Here is a 21,551-nt window from a genome sequence, read left to right on the forward strand (position 1 = left end):
TAAAAATTATCTGCGTCGATTGCAAGAAATAGAAACCAAATAGATTCTTTCTTCCTTTAATAATTTTAATAGAATAGAAATCATATATTGACATTTTCAATTTTCAAAATATTCCTACAATTTTCAATTTCGTCTACTCAATTTTCCTATAAATGCATAAAGATCCGCAGTCTAGTGATAAGGGTAGTAATATATCCATTGCTAAATTGAAGACTAGAATGAAGAAAGGCTGTAAGTGCCGAGATAAAAATTCCAAGGAAAATCCTTGTAAAACTTGTAAGAATGCAATTTATTTCAGAGACACTTAAGAAAGTAACATTTGTAGTTAATACAATTTACATCAGAAAAATGGGAAGAATAAAAGTCTATTTCTCGTTTCTTTTTCTTTTTTTTGAAAATAGTTGGGGACTAGAGTACATGTCTCAAAAAATAAGTGTGATGTTCCAGGGTTAATATGTTTAATAGGTCGAAATTAATATAAGAGCATTTATTAATTCTTCTAGTGCAATCAATGTTTCGAATTATAGCTGCTCAGGTTTTTTCGTAGATGCATGAAATCCGCTGTCTAGTTATCATTTCATCAACAATCCCTCTTTCACAATTAACCAATCGTCCTAAAAAAATCCGCTGGCAATTTTCATAGGCCACTAGCGAGGATGCCGAGGATGCGGTCGCGCGCGCATCAGCATTATCTCGGCGACCGCGTTCATTTCGCAGCTATGCGTCAGCCGGTTCGGCTCAATCGCCTAAACAATTCTGTCATCCCGCGGAATTTCAGCCCGTCCATAACTGCGTGCATATTGGGGGAGAGCGGGTCGTCTCTCCGTCGCGTCGCGCTCCGGAACGCGACGAAACAAATGGCGTGCCGTGGAAAATGCGAGGCAAATCAGACAATTTCACGGCAGATAATCCGGGATGGATCCGCGGAATCACGGAACAGGCAGGCGTGCACACGTAGACCGAGCTGTAGGGAAGAGCGTCGACGACGACGACGGCCAGGAGTCATTTAGGTGATGTAGAGAGATCGAACGCTCCTCCGGAAACAAGCTGGAAAGAGCGGCCTCGAAGGAAGAGAAAAAAGAAATCCGGATAGAGAGACGACGGATAAGGGCGGTTTGCGGGGGCAGGGGAGAGGGTCGCGAATACTCCGGGGCGCACGAATTCACGGAGCGTTATGATTTGTACCGGGGGCTCAGACTTCCGTCAATAATTTTCCGGCAAATTAAACTCTAAACTTCCTCCCCCTGTTCTGTAATTCTCCGAGGACGGCTACCGGCGGCGGGACGTTTCAATGCAAAAACTTTCGATTCATCGGCCCGCGAGCGAGCGATCCGCTCCGCTTGCTACCCCGCATTGATTATTGTGTATCTCCCGAACATTAACTGGAATTAGTTGACTTTCCGCCGAGATTCGGGGGAGTGGCAGATCATGCTGGCCTGCGTGGAATTTCCATCTTTTTTCAGATACTCGCTATTATCGATATCGATGATCAAGTTGTACAATTTGAAAAGTACATATCTCGTACATGAATTTGCGTGTATAAGATTATTAATATTGTATAACACATCACTCATAAAGTCTCCGGTCTAACTAAGAAAAACAAATTTTTTTCAGAAATTCCACTTTATTCATCACCATACTCTCCTTCAAGAGTGATGCATTCATTCCAACGCTCCTCTAACTTTTCGATGCCCTTTATGTAAAACGATTTGTTCGACAGTCGGCATTAGTCAATAGACGTGGTATAATATTGCTTCACGATAATGCTCGGCCACATATTGCGAAAGAAACAGTAAAAAAATTAGCAGAGTTGAAGTGTGAAGTTCTTCCTCACCCTCCTTATTCGCCTGACTTGTCACCTACTGGTTACCATTTTTTCAAGCACCTAGATGGCTTTTCGAATGGGAAAATATTCAAAGAAGAACGCGCTGTAAAAACTGCATTTGATGAATTGATTGCCTCGCGTTTATTAGATATCTATCAGAAAAGCATTGAGGCACTTGTATCACGATGAAAGAAGTGCATTGATGTCGATGTGATTCGAATATGAATAGAGCTTGTAAAATAAAAGTTTATGTTAAAGATTCGAAACGGCCATTTCATTTGCAACAACCTAATATTTTCGGTTTCACCTCAGTTTGTTAGAAATTAGGTTAGCGTGATTTTTATTTTACATAAAGGTCTGCTTGCCTACTTATTCTTCAAGTAACGCATTCCTTCCACGCAAACTGACACATGGTATCAATGTCACGTGGTTATCCTTTCGACCAGTAGCACCTGTTAACCAAGTAAACCGGTTAACCGATTAACTAATCCCTTAAATCGGATGCCTGTCGGAGATCAGTTGACCGGTTAACTCGAGCGCCCGCAAAACGTCAGAACTGGTCGTCCAGTGAAACACAATTAGATGGACAGCAAGACGTTGCTCGCTTCGTAACCCAGTTTCTCAAAATCGTACAAGATGGTACCGTTCCGATATCCATAACATTGCTTAACATAACCGTTGAACTTATTTTACGTTTAAGCAACTGTGTAGATACATTTTTCTTTTTGTACGATCTTGAAACTTGTTAATCTTTAATGTAATAATTTCGTTTTTTATTACCTTTCGTACTGCCAATCACCAGTATGGATCAGCATCGGCATCGGTATCGTCACTCGGTAATCAATAATTAAATATTTTTAATAATAAATGAGTGTTGCAATTATGTAAGCGCATGTTCTGAAATAAAACAAGAAATATTGAAAATGGCAAAACACAATTTATTAAATCAGTGGAAAAATTTAACAATGGCGTTCCACAATCGTTCAGAATAGGATAAATTGATAAATAAACGTCATTAATTCAAAGTCTCTTCTAATTATTTTATACCTCTACGTCATATAGTTTATATTTTAGAGGAAAAGAATGTACAATTGTGTTGCGACGTTCGCTTCTTTTTACAATTTTACAACCTTCCATGAAAGAAATGTAGACAGAAGTACAGCATTTTATATGAAAAAATTGATTTTGTAATCTCTCACGCCTAGCAAACCTATGAATAAATACCTTAATTTTATCTTTGAATTTTTAAACCCAACCCAATACAATATACAGGGTGTCACAAATGTTGAATATTTTTAATAGGCTAAAAATCATATAGTAGTATAATGTAAATTCTTCAAATCCTTTTAGTGTCACAAATTAGACCCACCCATTTTTATCATAAATTCCTAAAATCCGCAGTCTAATTATAGCATTAGCCAGTTCTGAAATGAAATACAAAGAGGGCTAAAAGATGAACTTTACATTATTTGTGATAGCAAGTTCTGAAATGAAAGAGAAAAGATTCTTTAGACTTCGAAGGGCTAAAAAATGAATTAAAATGTGATTTATACTCAACTACCGCGAATCAAATGATCTGCGAGTAGATTATGTGACTAGGACAATGGGAATTACGTGATAGGGATATAGTCTGGCATTTTTTAGCGAAGTATATATAAGGGCCATTTTGCTAAAACCCGGACTTCTATGACAGCACAGGGTCCTTCGAGTTTATGTCGGATTTATGAGGAGGCAAATGGATGAAAAACACGAACGGCGCGTGTTTACTGTCGACGTGTGCAACTTGCCGTACTTTTTCACCGTGTCTCTTCGCCGGCCGTCATTCCGCGCCACTTTTCGCATTGCCTCCGCGACCTTTGAGACTCCCGCGGACATGCGACACGTACAGATATAATGCTGTGGAAGCTATGGGGACCTGCAGCACTCCGCGTGTTCCTTCCATGCACTCTGTCATTCCTTCGTGAGACATTATCCAAAGAAATGCTCGAATGGCTACCGCGAACGTGACTTTGGCCTATGATCACCGAGGATGGAGGATCATTGTGGGCCTTGCAGCGAAGGTGGCACGGTTCCATTTTTTATAAGCTTCTAGGTACGATACTGACGAGGTGTAATTTTCAACCTTGTATTTGGTACACGATCCATTAAAAGAAAATACCAAAAATAGTTTTTGTTTAGCGAAATGTAAAAAACAAGGAGAGGGTGATTTTTTATTTAGTTGACAGGAGAAACTTTGTCAGGAGGCTTTTAGGTATGACACTGACAAGGTGTAATTTTTAACCTCGTATTTGGTACAGGATCCGTAAAAAAAATACCAAAGATAGCTATGGTTTATAGAGATATAAAAATTAATTTAAAAATTTGCTACGAACTTTCAACCCCACCCTATAAAATTCGATCATACTGTCATACGTAATTTCAATGAATGCTGTTGTGAGTCTACGTTGTTGAAAAATATAAAAAACTATAAAAGGGGGACGAAACGCTTCCTCCGCAAAGGGTTAACTAGGATTCACCACCACAGTTTTGCGACAGCATCAGGGAACCAAGAAAGGAAAGGTAGCCCACACGTTGCTAAAAAATATAAAATAATATTAAAGAAGAGGTATATTTCATCCACAAAGGGTTAGCATGAAGAATAAATGCGAAAAAAATCCCTGACCTCTACCATTTTTGCTATAGATTCATGAAAACGTTCGGAAACTAGGAAAGCAACGAAAATCGCAATCACGAATCCACGTTGCTGAAAATTATAGAACAATATAAAAGAGAGGAAGCACTTGGTCCGCAAAGGGTTAGCAAGGAGATTCGAATTAGCTCCTTAATTAGGCAATTCGAAGACATTCCAAGAGCTTCAACATGTCCACCAGAATTTTACAGAAATGTTTGTAAACTAGGAGACTAGTATAGCCCGCAGCATCGGGCCCACGTTGCTAACTATCATAAAAGAGGGAACACTTATTGTTAGTCCACAAAGAGTCAACAAGGAAATTACTTGAACCAAGTAATTCGAAGACATTCCAAGGGCTTCAACATGTCCACTACAATTTTACAGAAATGTTTTTAAACTAGGAAACTGTTATAGCCCGCAGCAACGGGCCCACGTTGCGAACTATCATAAAAGAGGGAACACCTGGTCCACAAAGGGTCAACAAGAAGAATCACTTGAACGAAGCAATTCGAAGACGTTCCTAGAGCTATATCATGTCCACCAAAATTTTACGGAAATGTTTGCAATCTAGGAAAAGTGTTCTAGCCCGCAGCACCGGGCCCACGTTGCTAACTACCATAAAAGAGGGAACCAAAGAGATGGCAAAGGATTCAACACGTAGAATCAAGCAGTTCGGAGACATTTCGCAAGCTTATGCGACAGTTTCGCGAAAACATTAGCAAACCAGGAAAAGGAACGACAGCGGGTAATCGCGAGGCCAGGTTGCTCTATCGATTCCGTTGGCGTTTTTCTTGGGGCCCAGCAGCCATTCACCCTGGTCGAAAGCAGCCGCGCGCCGCTCCGCTCTGCTCCGGAAAAGATTAACGCTCGCGATCTTTCCCGTTGAAATCTGAAGGATCCCGTGGAAGGGAGGGACGCGTGTATCGATTCCGACTCAATAAAAAAGTCATCCGAGAGCTGCAAAGGCATCGCATTGGCTGTAAAACGTTCACCGACTGATAACATCCAGTTCCATCGAGTGGTGGGTGGCTTCCTGGCTGGTTGGCTCTTTTTCTCCCCACCACTACTCTTTTTCTCTCTGTTCCCCGCTGTCTCTCGCTCTCTCCCACGGAACTCTTTCTCTTTCCCGTCTCTGTGCAGTTCTGTATCCCTTCAATGTTTGTAGTAGGGGTAGACTGTGCCAGGATGCTGGGGATCAGGCTGTTATTTAGTTAATGACTATTCTCTCGCTCGTAGGCGCTGCCAGGTCTGGAATACAAGATCGTGTTTGAGATGCTCCGCGTGCTGCTGCTGCTGCTGCTGCTGTTGCTGTTACTGTTGCTGCTAACCCTGGATCCGGGTGCTGGGGTCTGGACAGTTCCGCTGGCTCGCTATCTCGTGTAACAGAGAATGCTAGCCAGCTCCGAGTAGCTCTCTCCGCACGCCGATATTGCACGCGTGTCCTTGCGCTCCGGCTGCAAGGAGTTTCGGCCACGTAGTGCACAGTCAGCGGCGCATCCGGGGAACGGGAATGTTACGTATGTGAGAAAAAGAAATGGCCGCGGGCATATTATGCGAGGACGGAACGGGAATTCGGAAATAATGCCTCTGATAATGGCCCTGGGAGCGGCAAGGCTGCTGCCGATGGCTCATCCCTTGCTGGCTCCTCCGCGGCGCGGCGCACGGAATCCGAATGCTTTCGATCCCCACGTTGATTTCGGTCTGCTCAGAAACTTGAAGAATTAGGTGGATTTAACGCTAGATTTACCGGCGATTAAAATGTACCTATTTCTACCGAAACCAGTCAAAATGGTCTTTAGAAAAAATACTTAGTTATGTACAGGGTGTCTCAAATTTCCTTCAAGATTCGAAAATGGGAGGTTCTTGAGATCATTTGAAGCGACATTTTCCTTTGAAAAAATGGCGTATGCGGGTTTGTTAAGGAGTTATTAACGAAAAACACGGACCAATCAGAGCGCGACCTAGACGCGTGTTGGCACAGTCACGCGCCAACTGTCAATTGGCCGACTGTCTCGCCCGATCCTCATTTTCGCAATTCAATATGTTCCTCGTGTGTCAAATTGACGATAAATGATTAACTATGCTCTAATTATTTTATCAAGAATAAAATAATAAATATTTACGCGATATGTTGCTCGCATATTCACATTTTTTTTTATCGGTTATTTTACGTCACACTTAATCCTGTTAGGATTTTTTCGCGACGGGACCTACAGTTTTTATAAGGTGGGTTCCGAACCACCTTGGGCATCACAGTTTTTAAATGGCACATGGAATATTTCCAGAGGTGCCGCATATTCACATTTCCCGATTGTCCCCTGAGAAGAAGAAGAGAACACAGAATACCTAACGCCTCCTCTTCTTCAAGCTCACGTCAAATTTTGATATTCAAAGCTACATATGTCTTGCTACAGTCTGAAGGATTGTCCAATCCTGTTTCAAGGAAAGGCACCAGCGTTTTGAGAATAGGAAATATCCTATAGAAATATCTTACCCTCCTCATTTTTTTGAAGTTGTTCTTTCGACACAGCTTATTGTTAGTATCAGACAAGATGATATGTCATACGGTATTCTTCTCCAGAAAAAGACATCGTTGCTGACAACTTTATGGTATGTTGGACAAAATGGGACCTATCAATTCCCAGCCTACTTAGGAATAAAGGAAAGCCGAATGGGTAATCTGATCCGACAAACGACAGTGGCCCGGGATCGGTTGATAAAATGGGATCGGAAGAAAACTGTACATAATTGTCGTGTGACAATTACAAAAAGATGATGTTGAACTTGAAAAAACCTGAAAATGATGTAAGGGACTGTCGTAAAGGTTGCGACACGATATAAGTTGGAACGGTGCTTTTTTCTACATTAACACACTCTGGAAACACCAATGTCATGGTTGCTAACAAACTTCTCTTGAGCATTAGAAAAATTAATAAAAAATTAATAAAATCACTTCAATACAGTAGAACTCCATTTATGCCAACGATATTAAGTGGCGCAAATCAATATTTGTTTGACATAATACCCGAAGAGTTCAAATAAATCAAATTTCAGCGTGGCTCTCACTTAATTCCTTATCATCCAATGTTGAACTGTTTTGCACTATCTTTGCATTAATTGTGACGGGAATTTATTTCAGCAATAGCCTTCATAATTACAATATTCTATCAAATGCAATATGTCCTTTTGTGAAATATGAAACAGGCTATATGGCGTTAAATAAAGTTGGATAGATGTAATAGATGTTCTGCAGAAAAAATGTAGCTGACAACTATACCCCTTTCCAACGGTACACATATACATATGTATAAATCAGGGACCATAACTGTTATAACCAAAAAGAAAAAAAATCAAAGAATAACAAGTATTTCATCGACTAAAATCATATTGGTTACAAATAAGGATTACAAATGTTATTGTTGAGAGAAATTCATTTCGATCACTTATAACTAGACTGCGGATTTTATGCATTTATGACAAAAACGGGTACATACAATTTAAAACCGTGGACATGTTAAAAATATTTAAAGGCATAATTGTATTAGTTTCAGCTTAATAGGGTAATTAAAAGAAGAATTCAATTTTTATTTGGCTCCTGTGTCCTGCAATCGATGCAAACATTTTTTATTTTGCATAAAGATCCGCAGTCTACTTATAACACACAGTTGTCAATGAGAGAAATTTTGTCGATGAGATAAATTTATTTCGATCGCCCATAACACTTATCAACGAGAGAAGTTTATTTCGATCGCTCATAACAGTTATTGATGAAGGAAATAGTTATTATTAAATAGTACAAAAAAAAAACTTTCAAATGGCAGACAATAAAGTGTTTCATAAATTTTTTATTCGTAAAATTAATTGCTACAATCAGAATTTAATGCGACAAACAAACAGATTTTGTGTTGTTCTTATGGTCTGTTGATTCGTCTTGTTGTACGAAACCTTCTCAATGAATTTCACAGACTTACTGCATCCGAAAAAGAGTAGACTACTCAATAATTAAATAAGCAACCAAAATGAATTTTCTCATCAATAACTATTCTGAACAAGTAAAAAGAAATTGGATCATCGGTCACTGTTATGAGCGATCGAAATAAATTTCTCTCATCGATAACTGTTATGAGCGATCGAAATAAATTTCTTTCATCGATAACTGCTTTGAGCAATCGAAACAGTTTTTCTTCATCAATAACAGTTATCGAGAAGGAACCAATGTTTTGAACACTAATAACTGTCATTTGTAACAAAAAAGTACAAAAATCGATATTTTTTAATCATTTTGTTCTTCGAATTGTTTTCTTTATGTTTTATGTACATCATCTTAAATTTCTATGATAGTCAACTTTTTGTTAATGATTTTTATCGTAGAAAATTTTAGAATAACTGTTATTTTTTGGCCCCTGGTATTTGTTTTCGCAATTCTCATGCTATGAAATTTTATAGCTAAAAAGCAACGTGTCATAGGCCGTAGAATCTAAACGATTCTACGTAGCATCGGTTCCGTGACACCGTGTATAAGAAATTCTCGTACACGGTCGCGGTTTCGAAGTCGTGTCGGACCTCGCGGAATGACACCCCCGACCACGCGGGTCCCTCCACCCCCGCGAGCGATATCCTTCCGTAGGGACTATCGATCTGGTCCCTCCTTTTTTCCCGAAATCTATTTATACGGCGCAGAGAGCGTTGCTTACTCCTTGCATACGAAGGCAGAGAGGCAGCAGAGGGATTTCATCAGGGTGGGGGAGGATGCGAAGAAGACCTGCCTCTCACTCTCTCTCTCTCTCTCTCTCTCTCTCTCTCTCTCTCTTTCTTCCTCTCTCTCTCTCTCTCTCCCTCTGTCTCTCTCCGTCGGTCCGAGAAGGGGGTGAGTAACGCGAGGGAAGAAAGGGGGGGACTAATATCGGAACATCGACGGCCAAGTCGACTCGAGGATTCGAGCGAGCTGGATGTTTAATTAGGAGCCAACCAAGGCAGCCGGGGTCTACACAGGAACGCCAGGACGGGCACGGGGGAAGGAATCGAAGGATCCGCGGTGCGCAGGTATAGAAATATACATATGTATATGTATATGTTTGTGCGTATACATACACACACCTACATACAATACTGTCCATAGGGTCGACTCCTTATTTTAAATTTGCTGAATAATTATCTAATGCGCCCTTTAGCGACTCGAAGCCCTTCGTATTTATTTGACCCTAATGGCTTGGCAGCCGGGAATTCCTCCCTGTGCCTCGCGGTCGCACGAGCTGGTAATATTCGAACAACGAAACAATTTATCCATTTCTTCAACACTTTGAGTGTCGATGCCTTTCATGTGTGAGGATTTTTTTAACAAACATGGGTATTGAAATGTGCTACATTCAGTTAACCAAATTTTATCGGGATCTACGCGGTGTGAGAGGGTTACAAAAATCATTGATATGACTAGACTGCGGATGTTTATGCATTTATGAAAGAATTTGGCGAGTGAAGTATAAAACAGTAAAAGATTAGAATAATTTAAGAACAATGTGATCTTGTTTTTGATGCAACGAAGTCGTTGAAGGATGAAATCAATTTTTATTTTATTCCTGCTGCCCACAATCAATGCAGAACATTTTTATTTTGCATAAAGATCCGCAGTCTAGTTATGACAAACTTTGTCTTTCTAATTTTGGTAGCATTAGATAAATTGTCTCGGTTACTAAATTGTAACTGAACAGTTGTGGATCTTCGGACTCTTCTACGTACCAATTAATTTGTAGCCCCTTCCTCGAGAATTTATTGATTAGTTACAAACTGAAATATATTCTACCGTCTTGAATGTTTTACAAAATCAAAACTTATTTAATCATAAAAGAATTCGAATCATAAAACGATTCAAAACCAGAGTGAAAATTAATTTTGACTGTAGGGATGTCACACGAATCATTGCTATAAAATGTTTCACCTGACCGACAACAAACTGGATTGAAACACAGGTTTATTTACTAAATATGTTTAATAGATTGAAAGTAATATAATATTAGGTTGAAACGATGGTTCGTAGCGTTTTCAAATCACAATTCAAAGATAAAGTAAAGACATTCATTCGTAGGTTTATTGAATAACATGATAAGTCTCCTAAAAAGTGGCAAAAAGCAATAGAAGAGAATGAAAAATATACTTACTCATGTTCGTCACGAATGCATGAAATCCGCAGTCTAACGATCAGCAAGGTATTCAAAATAAGTTGGTCCGAAAATTTGGTGAAACGACTAGGTCCGAGAAGAGTACAAGACATCGGCCAGTCCCTTTTCCATACAGGCGTGCTGCAGAGTCGTTCAGTGATTGATTAAAGACCCTTTTTGTCCCCGGGTGGCCGGTCGAAAGAGTGTTGGCAAACTTTTCATCGAGTCTTGCCCGTTGAAAGAAGGAGCCTCGGAGAGGAGTTAAAACGGCGCGGCGGCGCTTCGGTTTCGCTTCGGGCGGAATTAAGAAATGGAAAAGGTATCAGTCGGTCCGCGAATTAGAGCAGATTACCGGTGGACGGTAGCCTTAAACGTAATCAAGAAGTTCGGGTGAGAGACAATGCTGTGGCTGAGAAACGAGCGCGATTCAGGAGGAACACGCGGGGTCCACCCTCTTTTTCTTCGCGGTGAATAGCATCCCTTCGTATCAAGAAACACCCTGTATATATGGCCGGTACTGTACGTGCATGTAGAAAGGGAATCGAGGAGGGGATACACTCGTTTCCTCCCACAGCTTATCCACCTCCATCACCCTGGAGGCCACGGAGAGAAGGGAAGAAAGAAACCTGGACAGAAATAAAGCAGCGAGACCGGGAATGGAGGGACGCAACACGCCGAAGAATTGTCTGCGATTTTGTTTTACCTCTCGCGGCTACCTCTCGATCGCGTTCATCGATTCCTCACACTAACGTGTTCCCTCCTGAGGCCTTCGTCCCTGCAGAGACCCGAACGGTGGTTGTGTACGTGAGCTCACCACCACCTCTCTCCTCTGTGCACGTGCAAAAGAACGCAATGTGGCCTGAAATCCTGGTACGCGACTCTTTGCTCGAATCTGCGTGCTGCTGCACGAAAACTATGTGTCCATCTTCGTTCGCCGGCCAAGGCTCCGGGTAAATGTCTGGAATTAGTTCCACGTATCGGGCCTTGCCTCTGCGGTTCGAAGGTGTCCGATCATCTGGCGACAGTGGAAATTAAGATCGGAGGGTTATGGAATTTTTTAATTGGTTCTGGCCAGCCCCCTCGCATGCAATATTCCTGCGATGAGGATTTATGATACATTACAATGCGAGATTTCCATGATCTCGGTCCAGGTGGACAATAATCTATAAAAAAAAATGTTTTTAAAAACCACGCTTATATTAAAATGCAGTAAAAAGGAGATAATAATCTTTTTCCTGGTTCTCCATAAGATACCGAATTCAGTTAAATAATTAATAACATTTTACATGCAGAATTTTGGTAACCATTTTTTACACGACAAGATTTAAAGGATTGAAGATTTATAATTATTAGGCCCCGGATTTTTTAATCCGCGATTTAGAACAGTTAAAAGATTATTATTTTCACTACATTACGATTTTACTAGTTAAAAATATAAATTTTGTATTTAGCTTCTGTTTCTTGCAATTGATTCAGTAAGATAATTATATTTCAGCATTTCTTTAATTCGGTGAAGCGGTATACTCGTGTACGCAAATGGAAGCATTACTTGAAGAGTGTTACTAAAATAGAGGATTCATTAATTAAATTGAGCACATGTAGAATTTTGTAATCTTTACATAAAATTATACAAGAATCCAAAGATGAACAATTTATAATTATTAGACTGCGGATTTTATGCAATTATGACGAAAATCGGTACGTACAATTTAACACAGTGGGCGTGATAAAATTATTTAAGGACATCAATGTATTAGTTTCAGCTGAATAGGATCATTAAAATAAAAATACAATTTTTAGTTAGCTCCTGTGTCTTGCAATCAATTGGAACATTTTTTATTTTGTATAAAGATCCGCAGACCAATAATTATAATTCAGTGTTCCCTTAATTCTGTAAAATAGAGGATTGCTCCATTAAAATTAGCACGTGTAGAATTCTGTAACGATTTGTTACATGAAATTGCAGGAGTTCAAAGATTGGCAATTCATAATTATAATTCACTCATATTCAATCATATTTCAACTTTAATTCTGCGAAGCATAAATATTTCTCATGTACACGAAATGGAAGCATCCGCATTGGAAAGTGATGGGTTGTCGAAGTAGTTGATTCACCCCTTGAGAAGTTCACATGCCGAATCAAGAAGCTACACGAGCCTAGAAATTGTTAACTTTTCGGTATTACATATAAGCGTTCCTTCAATTTCATATAGTCATCATTAGGCTACGGATCTTTATGCAAAATAGAAATGTTCTGCATTGATTGTGGGAAGCAGAAGTAAAACAAGAATTGATTTTATTCCCCAATGACTTCGTTACAATAAAAACAATGTTACAATGTTCTTAAGTTTTTCTAACTTTCTACTGTTTCATATTTAACCCAACCAATTTTCTCATAAATGCATAAAGATCCGCAGTCTAGTCGTCATAGTGTACATATAAACATTTTTCGTGCGCCGAAAATGGAAAGTTCCGCATCGCATGAAATTTAGTGCGCTAAATTAACGTGTAAAAAGAGAGCAGGTAATTCATCCACGCTGAAAATGACGTGAATTCAGGAAGCAGCCTGGCTGCACCCTGGTGAGGCGCGGAGGGTTGATTCCACAGTGCGGGATCCGGAGGAGGCTGTTTTTTCATCCTTCAGGAAAATGTATGAATCGTGTTGTAGAAGCTTTGCAAGTGTGTGGCTAATGGCTGCGGAGGAGTTCTCTCTACACCCTAAATCCATCCTGTGCCCATCTACATATACGCACGCATACACACGCGTACACATACAGAAGAACCGCGGGCACATACACGACACTCCTCGCGCGTGTAAATCTCTCCATGCCAGTCCCCACGTGGGTCGGTCGACTAACAGAAATCTCATTTCATGCCGGAAGCCCGAAAAAGGGATTAACGCCGGCCATTTTCCGCGGATCCAGTTTTAACTTTCTCGATGGTCCACCTATTAAAACGATTACCTATGAGCAAGCGACCCCGGGAAAGCTTGCAACTTCAAACCACGGCAACCCCATCAAACCAGACCCCTGCTCTCGACCCTTCGACTTTGAAAAATGGCCGCGTTTGCCTCAGACACTACTTCGCCCAGTCCAATCGTCTCCTCTCACAAAATTGCCTCTGCACGCAACGTTTTTACACAGGGTTGAACCTTTCTCGCGATCATGTTTACGCATATCGTGTTCCTTCGAGAGGAAAAACAGATAACCATAACGCGAGAGCTCCGTTTCAGGATGATGTCGTACTACGATATTCTTAAATTAGTATTGGCTTGTAACATATGTTTGATTTTATTCATGATTACGTAATTTTAACGATTTTGCACGATTTTTGTGCACAATAAAAATTGTTTGTCGCCATTGCAAGATACTTAGTTATCCAATGTCTTACTTTCTTCAATAAGTCTGAATGGCTGAAATTAGCGATCGAAATTAACCTCTCTTTTTCTTCATCGATAACATTTATCGAGGAGGATTCAATTTTTTGGACACTAAAATCGATATTTCTTAATCATTTTGTCCTTCAAATTTTCTTCTGTATATTTTGTGTGCATTATCTTAAATTTCAATGATATAATCAACTTTTCATTCGTGATTTTTATCGTAGGAAATTTTAGAATGTTATTTTTGGTGCCTGGTCTCTGCAGAAGTTTTCAAAGTCACTGGAATGTTAAACAAATGCAATTCTCATGTACTCCCTTCTTTTCCTTAAAGAATTTTTTCATATCGCCTATAATTTTCAAGTAACGTAATTTTGTTCAGGAGCTTGTCAACGCACTATTAATCGTGGTCCGTCGTCCGCTGTGCAAACTGTCCATCTTCATGTTTACAGGCTTATGTGCGAATTGATTTGTCAGGGGTGCAGTCTGCTCTCCGGGATCAGCTCTCTCTCTCTCTTAGAGCACTTGAAAATTGCTGCCCTATCCCCCGGAGGAACGAAAGAGAACACCCTCTCCTCCCCCTGCCCCCACCTTTTCCTGGACAACCGTGTGTGCGAACATGTGGCCCCGCAATCATCATCAGTGTTCCGCGATATTCCGTGTAGCCCCTTTTTGCTCTCATCAGGTCCCGACGAGCCGGCCGAACGCCTCGCACGAGAATTAGGACGGTTGTTCCTGTTCCTGGTGTGTGATCGCTGAAGGGTTGAAACATCTGCAACGGAAAGACGCTCGTTTACCCTTTCCGAAGCTACCGGGAAGTACTCGGCTCCCGGAGTCTTGTTTTCTTTCGGGACAAACTTCCCCTGGTTATTCCGGAATCGTTTCACTTTCGCATATCGTGTTTCGCGACGGGTTTGCCCTAGCCTCTGCACCCTTAATGTTCATATGTATCTCCTCATTAACTGTGGAACACTTTCCCCTAATCGTTACAACTTCATTGTTCGGTGAACAGAAAACTCGAAATAAAAAATCTTAAACGGAAAAGGTTAAATTAAAAAGGTCAAGATTTCATTTAATGTTTACTAAAAATTGGCGAGCAGAAGACTCGAAATGAAACCTCAAAATTTGAGAGAGATGAAATCTTGAAATTTCAGATTTCATTTAATGTTTCCTAAAAAGTGTTAGAAATAAATTCGTAGAGAATGGCCCTTGACAATTGACAAATTCTGATAACTGACTTTGTTTGTCGGACATATAATTGTTTCATAAAAATTACAAGACTGAACTTATTTTTTTCACAATTTTTATAATGACACGTGCTTGCGTAAAGAAATCTTTATAATCTCAATGATCAAAAAATAAAATATGTGAAACTTATATATGTTAGTGTTAATCGCGAAAGCATGAAACGAAGTAATTATAAAATTAGGTATATAATTATAAAATATTTATAAAATAATATTATAAATAGAAAAAATTATGTATAAAATTGTTAAGCAAACGTAAGAAACGCAGTCGAATTTTTAAATATCCAAACTGTTTGAAGAAGTCAAAACGTTCTCGACTATTCGCTGTCATCGTTAATAGCAACGATGCCAGTATTGAATGTAAAATAAGGGAAGAATCGCTCTAATTACCAAGTATTTGCACAGCTATTACATATACAATGTATATCTTGTCGCCTCTTGTGTGTTTGAAATTAGTCGTTCTGGCGATAGCAACTGCACAGTATGAATTTCACATGAAAAGTGGTTCATTCGCCGAGCGTATTGTTACTATCGTTACTATTTGCCAGAAGAAACCATCTGTCAATTCCCAACACCCACCAATACATCAGTCCGAAGCTAATGACGTATAACGTGTCCTCAGTCCACTGACCATACTTATACGTCCTTTCTTTCTAGTTGGTCAGAAGGGTCAAGCGTTTGCTGCAGCGACGCCAGAGCTCGCCAGGACCCCAAGAATAGTTCACCCTCCACCTTAATAACACAATTACCGTTATTGCTGAAATTTAGAGAAGCGCATATGTCAATCGAACGACCCCATACGGAGCTTCGTATAAGCCGTTTTCCCTAGAAAATGTTCAAAAGTGCATCCATTATTGGTGAGCAATTTTTCTATGATTAATGCTCCGACTGCTGCGCCGCACAGTGGGCTAAACCCATGAAATCTGTGTCAAAATCAAAGAACTTTCGATAGAAATGAGATAGAGCGATGAAATTTTTTAAAAATTAAATCTGAAACTTTGCTGAATATGGGGAAAATAGGGAGATTATGGTACGAACTTTTTTTAACCTTGAGAAAATTCGTTAAACATGTAGAATTTCAAGAAACCGATTTTGCAATATCCTGAGGTCGTGGACAAATTTTGAAACCAGATTTGAAATCGGCGTGAAAAAATCTACGAGAAATGATGTTTCGCATGTTAAAAAAAAAATTTTTCCGCGCGTGGTATTGTAAAAACCACAATTTTCTTGAAGTTGTGCAAGTTTAACGAATTCTTTCAAGGTTAAAAAACGTTCGCACCACAATGTCCATAATTATCCCATATTCTGCAAAGTTTCAGCTTATATTTAAAAAAAATTTCATCGCTAAATCTCATTTCTATCGGAAGTTCTTAGATTTTGACACAGATTTCGTCGGTTTAGCCCACTGTGCGCCGTCTCTGTAATACGTGTTTTGGGGGAGTCGCCTAACGCTGGATAGCACTTTATGCCGGACACTAGCATTTTCGTGAGTAATTCAAATGAAAAGTTAATAGGAACAACGGATTCGATAAAACTAAACTGTGCTGTCAAAGGTGAAAGTGCATGTATAATACCCTTTCACGATAATGATAAAAATAGGATTAAATTATCAGGTTGACAAGAATGGCCATAATTTGTTTCTTAAAATTTGTAAGTCAATGCTTGAAGGAAAATGTTCAACAAATTATGTCAAATGTTGCTGCTAACGAAAGTGCATATATAATATAATTTCCTTTTAAGGTAATGATCAAAATAGGATTCAATTTTTAAATTGCCAAGAATGGCCACAATTTGTTTCTTAAAATTTGTAAGCCAAAACTTGAAGAAAATGGATGTTAACTTAATATTAATGTAGTTCTTAATTCAATGTTCGAGTTGTTCACAATGGTCACTATTTGTTTCTTTAAAATTGAAAGTCAAGGTCCAGTATGAACGATGAAATGATGAAGACAATAATAATTCAGTGTAGCTGTCGTTTCATTTATAAAAATTGAATATTCCGATGTATATAAAATTTATGACAAACTTAAAATGCCAATGGCCAGAACCACAAAAGAAACATTAATAAAAATAACATAAAATTGAAATGCAACGAAGCAACAAAGCACAGATTTGCAACAGTTTCATGAAGGTACTTGGTAAAAAAAGCTGGTACTGATGTTCACGAGCCTAATCAATATAAAGAATGTGTTAGGCATTTTTTGTACTTTTTCCGTTACCAGAAGAAAGCTGACGAATTCTCAGACTCAGACGATCGTGAGCCTTGAAGAATCAAGGTCGTCTATTTTGTACGATCATGCGTGCAAGATGCAATGTACCGTTACTGGATCTGCAGGTCCGTCACGTGGCTATAAGAGCTTCAACATTTGTGATAGTTATCGGCCCTGCCCGTGCAGCGAATAACGTTCGGACAGTTTGCAGTATTATCGACATATTACGCAGCGCATGATGGCAATTCCAATGAAAATAGTTTTGCCATTTTCGAACGGTGGTTTTGTCGAGTGCTGAATTATGGGGTGCCAGAAAATAATCTGAGTCTTGGAACTTACGCTACTCCCCGTTACGAGCAGAAAACTTCCGTAGGGGAATAACATTCCTATATTTCTATATTCCAATATTCCACACAATATTCCAATATTTCATACCACGCGAAGGCATGTGAAGATCATAAACGTGTATTTTAAGTTTATGTAAATTCGATTTTTCTTTCCGTTCAAGAATTTGTTAATAATTATAGTCGATGTCCGAACACAGACGTAAAATTCTAAGAATGAAATTGTGGAAGTAATTCCAAGGAAAACTGGAAACAGCAGATTCTGCAAAACGCTTGGTGCGCGCTGCTGCGTAAATCGGAACAGAAGAAGCAGTCGAATGATTTCTTGGTTGCCGACGAGTTAAATCGTGCAATCTTAATGCTATTAAAATCAATGATAGTGCCTTTGGATTGAGTTCGTGGGAGTTGGCATCACGCGACCAGGTCTTCGAGGAACGAAACGGCGAGATGAGAGAGAAAACCGGCAACCGCCACGTGTTTTTAATAATTGATAAATCTGCACAGGAGTTTGTGAGAACCCGTGGCTCTCGGAACTGTTGTATGAACGTGCCCTTCTTTCCTCGCAGACATCTGCTTACCGAGACGATGATTGCAACCATCGAGTGAAATGCGAATAGAAAATAAGGTAGGTTAAAAATCTTGTATTTTAATATTTTTAATTCTTTTACGCCATTTTCTATCGTTTTGAAAAGTCTAGTTTCGAATATTTGTAGCTCATCCAAATCGTATTCTGATGTTACATAAAGTTAATGCAATTTATAAGGATATGGTAGCAATAAATATAATATATAATATTTTATAAATATTCCTGACGACGCGCGACATATAAAAGTACGTCTTTTATCCATCTCTGAAAATTGAAATGGAACAAATTCTGTCTGGAGCAATGTCTTGCTAAATATGAAATGCAGCAAACTTTATTTCCAGTAATTGCCAATATCTTTATAGTTGCAACACCGATGGATAGCTGAGATTCTTCCGATTAAAATGAGTCCAAACACGAGGTAAATTTGATTAACTTTACCGATTTAATTATCAACTAATTTACGTCTTAATTAGATTACATGTATAATGAAATCGATGAAAACAGTCTTGTTTACATCGTGTTTGAGCTCATTTTAATCGGAAGAATCTCGGCTAACCATTGGTACTATTAAAATTAATTAAAATTAAATCAAATTATTAAAAAACTAAAAGATGGACAAGAGGTTGCAATAGGATACAGAGAAATAGAGAATCGTCTTTAATGAACATGCAGAAAAAATTACGGCAACATACCTATTATGTGTTCGTCTATCATATTAATGTTGGTTTTTTCCACAAGAAGCCAGAAAATTAGCGTTCGAACGTACAACATTCCACCTTCTTGGTGGCTAAAGAACTGAATGCAATATACATATACCAACAATAATGTTCGAGTTAGTATAATATATTGTTTCGAAGTTCTGTTAAACATAGCATAGTTTCGTTAACCTAGACTGAAATAAATCAATATTATTTAGATAATAGTGTTGTGTATTTCATTAACAAGTGAAACATTTCATTAAAGTTTTAATTAATATCAAATTTTATTCTTTAGTAAGAACTTGCCCCAATGTAAGAACAACTCCCTCCACGACGCGACGCGACGCGACGGGGCAAAAAGTTCCGCTTCGCCCAACGACAAATAAATGAAAAAATATAAAAAGCCTATTACAATATTTTAATTTAAGGCTTAGAATATCGGAAGATAATTTTAGCAATAAATTACTCGTTAAAGATGAGAATATCTATGCTATTTCCACGTCATTCTATGTTTCTTCAAAATCGGAACGTATAACGCAGGTCTTTCCTACTTTCGACCGCCGACTACCCTAATTTTTCGCAAGCTTGACCATCTTACCGCGGAACTGGAGGGTCGCAAACGGAATAGTTTTTACAGGAGCTTGAATCGGAGGCGTACGGATAACCGTATCTCTATATGGAAGTACGTAATGCAGATTGTAGATCCCATCGGATCCGCAAATGTCGACCGGGCGCCGGTCGGTTCGCAAGCTCCCGGGGAAAGAAAAGCAACACGGGCTTGGATTCACGGGGGCGAAACAACACGCGGAGCTTCAGAGGAGCCAGATAACCGGTTTCGATCGGTCCAACACGCCCGAAACATAAACGGAACAGAAACCGTCGGCCGTGTAACCGTTGGCAATCTGTATACATCAATACGTGTAATTTCGAGCGACAGTATCAGCAGCGGCGTGGCAGTGTATGATGCCGTCGGTGCAGCTGCATCCCCCGATGCTCTGCCTCTATAGCCACGAATTGTACGCGATGTTCTATACGGCTCACAAGTTTCCCTGGGGGGCGTGCGGGGGCGGGAGAACGGGGGCGAGCGACGGTTTCCCGGAACCCGTCGACTATACAGCCTTCCTGGATGGATACAGAGGCTAGGATTAGAGCTGATTGGGCCGGCCTCGTCGTGATTAGAGATGTTATCAGGCCGGTTACGCTCTCACCAGCGATCACCCTCTGTATCGTGGCTACGTGTTTGCGTTCTTCCTGTGCTTCACCCCTTCCCACCGCCCGGAATGCGTGCTCTGTATCGTCGAATTGTCATACCTCCTCGTCCCTCTCTCCATCGCAATATCTCTCTCTCTCGCTCCCTCTCTTGCTTTCTCTCTTCTACGTCTCCCTCTCCGATTCGACATCCCCTCCAACCATCCCTGTCGCTGTTTTTGATACATGTTTCTTGGTTTTGTCACGTCCCGAAGAACTCGTGCCGAATCAAAACTTTTCTACAACGGGCGCCTTCGTACTTCGTACCGAACGCGCTCACACGGGAAGTGGGAAGGACGCGACTTCGATTTTGATAATCTTTTGTGAGACGATTAGTATTGGCTTGTAACAGAGTTGGGCAAACGCTAGTCACAAGTATTTGAGCGTAATGACTAGACTGCGGAAGTTTATGCACGATAAATATGCAAAATGCATATGACATTTATGCACGAAAAACATGCAAATATGCACGAAAAATATGCAAACATGCTGGAAACATATGCAAATTTTCGATATTAATTATCATATATATTACATTAAGTGTTAGGTACAATATTGAGTATTAACAGACGTTTCACAGTTATACTGGAGTATTTCGATTTATTTTCGGCAATAAATCGTGAAAATCTGCAATTTTTACCATCTTTAAACGTTTGTTGCTCATTGCCACGTTGGGAATTTTGACGAAATTCTCAGAATATATTTAACTGACACAGATCTACAACGTATTATTTAAATTTTCAATATAGGCCCACATAAAAAAGTTAAAAAATCAACTTTTAGTATTTTTTCAACAATTCCGATCAATTGGAATTTTTGAAAACATTTCTTTTCACATCCAAATTTAGTAAACTAATTGCTCTAGCTTCCCAAAGAAGTTACAATCGTATAGTACAATATTAAAAAAGTTATCGTCTTCTTTAGAGCGGTCCGCTACTGTATATTCCTATTGATTCATTTAATGATAAACCTATATCGTAATATTTGCTTGATCACTATTTTTTCTGTGCATGGAAGTATTCATATGTTGAATTAATTGCGATTTCCTATCGCACTTTACACTTTTATTGCACATTTCACAGTAAATACTACTTTCATTATTTTCGTCAATAATGAAATTGGGATCGTCCTCGATCCAGCTTTTCACCAGTGAAACCCTACTTTTCCGAACTTTCGGCATTTTAATAA

The sequence above is a fragment of the Lasioglossum baleicum genome, chromosome 6 (assembly GCF_051020765.1).
Source record: "Lasioglossum baleicum chromosome 6, iyLasBale1, whole genome shotgun sequence".
NCBI classification, from domain to species: Eukaryota; Metazoa; Arthropoda; class Insecta; order Hymenoptera; family Halictidae; genus Lasioglossum; species Lasioglossum baleicum.